This window comes from Camellia sinensis, chromosome 10 (genome assembly GCF_055761805.1).
Source record: "Camellia sinensis isolate YWXY chromosome 10, ASM5576180v1, whole genome shotgun sequence".
Taxonomy (NCBI): Eukaryota; Viridiplantae; Streptophyta; class Magnoliopsida; order Ericales; family Theaceae; genus Camellia; species Camellia sinensis.
This window is the reverse complement of record NC_138970.1, coordinates 127,787,891-127,796,677: the sequence shown is the minus strand read 5'-3', so window position 1 is coordinate 127,796,677 and position 8,787 is coordinate 127,787,891. Positions and strand designations below refer to the sequence as shown.

Below are 8,787 nucleotides of genomic sequence, written 5' to 3'. Positions count from 1 at the left end.
AAAAGACCTCTTGGAGATTTGTGAGTATGACACTCTTTATAAGGTGGGTCAAGAGTTCCTAACTAACCAATATGGGATAGATTTTCACTCCCTACATTAGCCCCCAGAATGCGGGTCCATACAGCGGAGTTAGGTTTTCCACGGATGATGCCAATTGTACTAGGGTAATTTTGCATTATAGAGAATGGTGGAACTCTGTGGCCGAGTTGTATAATTTGGGAACAAAAGTCTGCATAGGTAACAAACGGTGAGGGCTGCCGAATTAGGATTAGATTAGAAAACCCCTTCGATGATAAAGTTAGGAACTTAAAGAGAATGAGGAGATGATGAATATAGAAAAAGAGAAGAGGATGTATTATATGTCCTAATTATGACAATTGTTATATTTGGTTAAAACCTATTGTGATGTTAGTTATGACTTGGTTATCTCTCATTGTGGTACTCTATCCGTCTCAAAATATTAGTCCTCTATTCCATTTTTTATTATCCCAAAATATTAGTCCATTTTCAAAAATTAAGGATTAAAAAAAATATAAATTTCCTAGTTTGTCATTCTTTTAAATTCATTAACACAAAAAGTATAATTATGACAATTGATATTCTCAAAAAAACGTACTATTAAGGGATAATTTTAGAAAATTAATATTTTTAAAGTTTAATAATTGTACTACCAAAAAAAGTTAAATTCTCCAAAAGGGACTATTATTTATGAACGGAAGGAATTTTGTTTATGATCATTATTTTGGTTATGATTTAAAAAAAATTTAATTATATTTTATGTGTGTTTGATTACGATTATTTTTTTTAAAATTTGTTTTTTAGTTATGATTGAATAAAGATTTCGTTGTAACATAAATCTTATAACTTGTCTATGGTAATATGTATAGTAACATGTGTATATATATATATATATACACACACGTGTGTGTTCAACATAGGCCTTGTGTCACAACCCAAAGCCGCCCCTATGGGTTTAGCATCGCAACCGGCCAGTAATCCGTGATTACCAAAGGCTTGCTTAATAGTAATGACAGTAATACAGAGTAAGGGGCTGGCGGAAGCCAAATAGTAAATAAAAAGATATCCAATGAGCTGTGAAAACCCGAATGCAAAAAGACTTTTATAAACAAGCCACATCCATAACCAAAACGTATATACATACATCATATATACAAACATCCAGGTTAGGGACCAAGTCCCTTCACCATAACTGTGCAGTCGAAACTTATTCAGTCGGTACAAAACAGAGACATAAGGGTGATTCTAAACACCTCAAAACAGCCTTAGCTTGAACGAAATCGGAACCTCAAAGTGAGGCACAGTGGCTGGCTTGACAAAACGAGAGATTAACTTGACGTTCGTAGCTTCGGTCCAGTGCCTGGACACCTACATATAAATATAAACAGTGAGCTAAAGCCCAGTGAATAACATATGCGTAAAGGGGTTAAGAATGAATGTCTTTTCATTAATTAAAACAATCATTTGCATCAGTAAATCAGTTATTCAGTCAGTGGCTTATATTTCATGTCATATCAGTCATCAGAATTCATAATAGTCATACGTGGTACGTCCAATAGCAAAACAGTACAGTAGGTCTTAATAGACCGAACAGTCAGTTGATGGCCATCATAATAGTAAACAGTAGTAGTTCCAAACATTGGAACTGATAGAGATCTCTGTAACAGTAGCAGTAACAGTAAGCTGCTATGGATGCCATGAATACAGTTTACAAATAGGACAAACATTCATTCAGTAAGTAATGTCATTTCAGAAAATGGTACAGTCAACCGTTCAGAAATAATTATAATTGAACGTATCTTTACAACATTGTTACTCACAGAGCATTGGGCTAAAGACAGACTAGTCAGCGTCTTCGGGTGCCAACCCTACACAGTTGCAGAACGAACACACACTAAGTTACACACTTGGGATTAATAACTTAGCCCCTTAACTTGACTCGGTGTGGTTCTATAACATTACCCTCATTAAGATGCCTTAAACATAGCCTATGCCTAGGATGGAATGAAGATGCAAAAATTTACTTTAAAACACTTTTCAAAATTTTTGCTGAAACAGGGGTCTCGCTCGAGCGTGGCTTTCTACGCTCGAGCGAGCTTACCAAAACAGAGGGGTCGCTCGAGCGTGGACTCCCTCGCTCGAGCGGTCTGTAAAAATACAAAAAGTACTGGTTGTTAAAATTCTCCGCTCAATGCTCGCTCGAACGTGAGACACAGCTCTTCGCTCGAGCGTAGGTCTCGTCGCTTGAGCGTATGTCTGCGTGCACAAAAACCTGAGAGCTTCCAATCTACGCTCGAGCCAGCATTCAGTCGCTCGAGCGGGGCTCTGAACAAAAAGATGGTCGATCGAGTGTGGAATCCTTCGCTCGAGCGTGGAAGCCAAAATCTGGAATTTCCAGATTTGCTCCCAAAGCTCAAACCAAGAATTAAACTTATCAAAACTCAACCTTTTGGGCCAATTTTCTGAAAAACACTTGAAAACTCATACTACAACACATTTTGAAGATCAATTTTGTAAAATCAAGCCCAAAGGTGACACAATTGAACACAATTTTGAATGAAACTTGAAGAATAATGCAAGAACATCACATGCATGAGTTCCTATGGATTCCAATGCTCCAAAACATGGTCAAATGCAAGATTGAAGTCTATGACATGGTGAATTCATGGACTACAAGTAAAATATGGACATGCATGTGGAAATTCTCATATAAATGATCAAAAACTCAATGATATGGACATGCATGCACACATTGCTACTCAATTCAACTCTTTAGGCTATAACTTGATTCTAATCTCCAATATTTCCATGAACCATGCAAGAAACAACTCAAATTCAAGTTCAAGAGGGTGAGTTTCCTACCTTAGGTCTTGAATTCCAAGTATGCTAGCTCAATTTTGCAAATCTTCTTCAATTCCTCTAAATTCAAACAAAATTCTTGTTGAACTCAAATTTTCTTCCAACTCTCTCTCTCTCTCTCGTTTTGGTCTTGAAGGTGGATGAAGAATGGTATGTCAAAATGTGAATTAAGCTCCAAACAAAGTTTTAACAAAGTGGCCCACTTCAATGGCAAAAATGTAATAAACTCTAACTAATGTGATTTAACTTTATTTATCCTAATTTAATCATTCCAAATTAAATTTTAATTAAACCTACCATAAAACCACATAAATCCTAATTAGCATAAAATACTAATCAATTTCTGAATCAGTCGCCGATAAGGCTCTCAATTCGCAATTCGAAATAAAAGCACGAACAGATCATTCAATAATCAAACAGATAGAAATGCATTTAAAGTAACACACTCATGCAAACAAATTAGGATTTCATTCTAATTAACTACTTATCATGTTCAATCACAGTTTAGCACTAATCAGAGGTGAGGGTTGTTACACCATGTTTGGCATGATCTAAAAAAATTAAAAAGTCAAAAAGTCACTATCCTATTTAAGTCGCATCATCTTATTTAAGTCACATCATCTCTCTAACACATCACTTCAAACCCAACCTATATCCAACCCATATATCATAAAAAGTCAAAAAATACACTTATTTATATCATCCAAAACCACCTCTCAATGCGTGATTGCTGCATTTGAGTTTGGAAAAATACTATAAATCTTAAATAATTTATTAAATTTTTTACATGGTTGTAGGATCCATACAAATCTACATATGTATGAGTCCTACATTTATATGAAAAATTTAATAAAAAATTTAATATATTTTTTAGAATTCTTAACATTACTCTCGAGTTTGTGGGTGACTAAGGGTTTGGGTGGCTCCCTTATCCAGAGAACCAAGCTTAACAGCAGTTGCGTCATCATGGTTCCACTCAACCAAGTGTTGGAACAACTTCTCTCTCTTATTTTTTGTGTTGTGACATATGATTCCAATACAATTTTTTTTTTTTTTATCCCAATACAATATAATAATATCCAATCCTTTTTAAGGGAGTCTATGATATCTCTCTATATATATTCAGTTAATCAGACTAGTTTGGACGCTATATACATTAATTAATTAAAATGAAGTAAAGATGGCCCAACCATGTGCCATATCCGCTCTATTTCCCGATACATGCATTTGAAGTACAATAATAATAACATATTATAAGCATAGTATATAGTATTATTAAATTAACACTAAGAGGATGAGTTACTGTATGTAAATATAATATAATATAATGATTATAATAATGGATATGAGATAGATACGATCTTATTCTACTCACTTTCTCTTTATACTGTGTTTGGTTAGGGAATTTGAGGAGGGATTTGAAAAGAAAATGAAAAAGGTAAGTGAAATGTGGATAAAAGATGCCTAAATTTCACCTAGTTTCACACACTTTTTCCCTTTCTCTTTTCAAATCTCTCCTCAAATCCCTCAACCAAACACAACGTCTCAGTGACATAACTTTAGTGGTGCAATCATGGTTTCGTATTAATTTAATTGAGGCTGCCTCAGAGTTAAGCCACCAAAACTATAATCTCAACTCAGAAGTTGATCCATTACCTAATCAATTACATATGAGTAATGTTAAAAGAGTGTAGATCATATGTAAGCTTATTACATTTATGAATTTGATTATTACAAATATCATAATTTAATTTTATAAGAGTTATAATTTAAAATTAAAAAAAAATGAATTATAACCAAACACCACTTAAATTATAACAAAAAAACTCTAAGATCATAATTGTGACACCCTGAATATTTAAGTAAATATCACATAAATGTTTATACCTATATATATACATATATAATAATGGGTGTATATGATAATATATCATCAAAACAATAAAGAAATAACTAAATAAATAAATAAGTTAAATAAACAAACATAATAAACGTAATAAGAAATAAATATAAAAGTAATAATTAGAGTAATAATAATAATAATAAGATATAGTAAATCTGTGAGTTAATAATAATAATATCTGGTTATATCTGATTTCATAATCCAAATAATAATGAACGTGTATACTGCTGGACAAATGAACCTCAGCCATTTGGGCTCTCAAGGACTAGGGGAGGTGAGTCATCCAATTAGGATCATCATGTCATCACCAGGCTGTGTATATATAAAAGGGGTTGGGGATGTGAAGCGAGTAGAACAAAAGGAAAAGAAAACAAATAAACAAAAAAAGAAAAAAGAAAAAAAGGGGGGAAGTAAGGGAGCAGCTGTAAGAAGTTAGCAAAAATAAAAAGAAAATAGTAATGATTAATATTAAGGTGAGTTGTATTATACTTTATATTATATATTCAGTCATCATAATATATTTTACGTATATTTTAAATTACCATATATATATATATATATATATTTCAATTACGTTAATTATTTTATGAACTGCATTTGCTTATATTGAAACCCATGAATATGTTTGTTTAAATTTTAGAAATTATTTGATAATAATTTTGTAAATAATTATTTTCTGTAAGTACTACCACGAGAGTCCCATGCCTTGAAGGATTTAAATGACCATTGGCCTTTGTTTGGCCACTTTGTGAACCTCTGTTTGTCATGAATCCATTGACCTCTATTCTGACTGTCACTCCAGTGACCTCTGTTCTGTACCGTGGTTATGGTTATTTATTTACATAATTTTTGTATTTCAGTTTCTGCCACTTTAAATAATTTGTTTATTCAAATTAAGTTATTCTAACTAACTATCCATGGTTATTTTGTTCCCTATACTCTTGGCATAATATTTCTCACTCTGCTGTGTGCTTATAGTTGTTACCCTTTCAGGTGACGAGATATAAGGAAGACCCATAACCTCATGTAGTGAAACTCGTACAAGAATTTGATGTTGATCCATTATTTTATTTTTCTTTCCATTTCTTCCTTTTGTTTTTTTTACTGAGGGCCAATCACTAAATAATAAAATAATAAAAGCCCTATAGATGTATTTTCTTTTATCAAAATAGTAGAATGAAATTAATTTTATGTTTCATTATTTTCTTTCCACCACTCTGCCTCCGCCTGCGCCATTTAATTTGTTAAGATTAGAATTAATTAGTAAGTTGCGATTCCAGTTCTAAGCCCCTGGGATTGGGCCGCGACAATAATCAAAATAATATCATAACTGGCAATCTCATAATGTATCATAATTAACACTATAATAGATCATAATAACCAAAGACCACAAAATTTATAACCACATATGCATATTGTATACACCCCAAACATAAAATTTCCCATCATATATATATATATATATATAGGTTTAGTTAACGAGTGCTATAACGTATTGTTTAACAATGTTTAAATTGATTGTACATTGCATGTTGCATTTCTAATTTCTCATCAAGTGCCCTAGCAGTACTTATTATTGAATGCTTCCCTCAAACTTTGGCTATGGATTGATTGTCTTTCTTCAACCTTGGATATACTTTTTGAAGTTGCTTTGCTGCTGTGTTATGGTTAGGAATCTTGGATTTGGAGGCTAGGGTTTGAGTTTCACTCTTTTAACTCACTGAAAACACTCAATTTAACTCCAATACTCGGGAATCATCAAAAGGGGAGGCAAGGGGGTGTATTTATAGGCAAGGGGAGCCTTGGGGGTTAAGAAAGGTCACCCTAGGGTGTCCCCATCATTAACTCACAGTGCCTTCCGCCTAACTCGCGAGCATCCTTGATAGCCTTTCGTATTTTGGGCATATATCTCTCATCAGATACTAGATTGAGATGAATCAAGCGGCATTGGAAATCTAACTCAAAGGGTTACAATTTTGTGTGAAATAGAAATTTTCTAATTCCAACTTTTACTAGGTGGAAACAAGTCCTCAATATGAGCATAAAAATAGTAATTTTGACTAAAAATAGGTTTTGACAAGAAAATGGAAATACAACTCTAACAACTTCAAGCATCTCTAAAGTTAAAATTATGATACCTTTCATCATTGGGAAGCATTTGAACCTAAGTCTCAATAGTTGGTCAAAATTGGGTGTCTACACCACGCTAACATGGCAGACGTAGAGGATCTCTCCCAAGACGTTTTAGACATGCACCTCTCAACTGTGGTTTCTGAAGTGAACTTGGTGGGGTCTAACCCAAGGGAGTGGTGGGTGGATATTAGTGCTACAAGCCACAACTGCTCTAATAAGAAAATCTTCACTTTCTTCGAGTCGGTTATAAACGGCAAGAAGTTGTTCATGGGAAACTTGAAGACTTCAAACATTGAGAACTAGGGTAAGATGATCCTGAAGATGACTTTAGAAAAAGAACTGACATTGAACAATCTCTTGTATGTGCTAGAATTCACAAGAACTTGGTGTGTGGGTCTCTTTTGAACAAGCATGACTTATACATGGTGTTTGAAACAGATAAGGTCATATTGATTAAAAAAAATGAGGTGTATGTAGGTAAGGGTTATTTAGTTGATAGGTTGTGTAAGCTCAATGTAATGACTTTGTTCCCAAAGATTAATAAAAATGGAGCATCATCTTCTACTTACTTGCTTATTGAATGATTTATAAGGCAGTTTACTACAATCGACAGAAAATATTTTATGGTGCAAATAATTTGAATTCTTGAAGAGTTATAATACACCCATGTTAATTTTTAATCTATCACTGTCGATTGGTGAACACCCTATCTTTGGTTCTGTTGAATGACATAGCAGAGAGCCACATTCCTTATTTTTCAAATTAAACAATTCACTGTTAGCCATGTTTTTCCTAATCAAAGAGATTTTACTACATATAGTCATTTTTAACCATTGTTGTTTTTCAAACCATGTCATAAAAATTAATTTTTAGTGTGATCCACAAATCCAAAGGAGATGTTAGATTCCAAAAATCACATAATTAAATGTTATGAAAAATTCATAAATTTTGACATTTTAAAAATGTCAAAAAATACACATTCAATAAACTCAAACAAAGGGGTCCTTGTCATTTTTTATCATGTTTGGCAAAAAATCATGCCCCCTGGTTGCAGACTCCTCATACATTAGAGGCCAAGTTTGCTCCCAGGTATAGGCCTGGCTCTTGTTTCTTCATAATTTTGTTCAATAAACTCATTTACTAGGACCTCTACTCCATGATTTCTCTGAAATTAAGCAGAAGGTCTAGGGGGTCCATATTGCCCCCTTGGTCCAGTCTTAGATCCCATTTCTCTATAGGTCTGATTTGGGTTCATTTGAAACCTATCTAGTGCCTCCTCTTGGAGGGTTAGAGGTTTGTAATAGGAAGTGGACCCATGTTGAGCTTGGGTCTTACCAGACTTAGTTGTGAAAGCTTGAGTTAAAATGGGTTGAGTAAAACAAGGTTGAAATTGTACCTTATTTACTTGTGTCTCAACTCTGGTTAGCCTTGGTAGACTAGGTGTACGACTGGATCCTCCAATTGCCCTGCATTTAGCTCTCACTTCCTTAGTATTTTGCCCAGGCCTCATATCCAATGTCTGCCTTATTTGAGCAATCATGTCATGCATCTACTCTGGTGTCAAGCCACTGAATTGGACTACATTTGATGCTTCTTGACCATTCTTCTAGTTTTCATTAAACCTAGCCACTAAATAACCCCTAAGTGAATATTCACCATTATTTTGTGATGAATTTTCAACATGTTTCAAGATAAGGGCCTATTTTTTTAATTTTAGTCATTAATGGGTTACGAAAACTCTCCAAAGACATGTTATCTTCACGGCTTGATGTGTTAACTCCTGAGCCACATACCTTGGCTCCTCATGAATAGTTGGCTCTGTAAAAATAGACGTATTAACCTTATTAGCCACATTATTTTCATATCTTAATTTT

The 8,787-nt window shown here is 33.7% G+C and overlaps 1 long non-coding RNA gene across 1 annotated transcript; it reads right to left on the bottom strand.

Moving 5' to 3' along the window:
- Positions 1-1,098: 1,098 nt before the first annotated feature.
- Positions 1,099-8,541, bottom strand: LOC145801299 (uncharacterized). The gene is made up of 2 exons (XR_014342566.1): positions 8,310-8,541; positions 1,099-1,386 (listed from the first exon to the last, which is right to left on the bottom strand). It is a non-coding gene; the product is annotated as an uncharacterized LOC145801299 (long non-coding RNA).
- Positions 8,542-8,787: the final 246 nt, after the last annotated feature.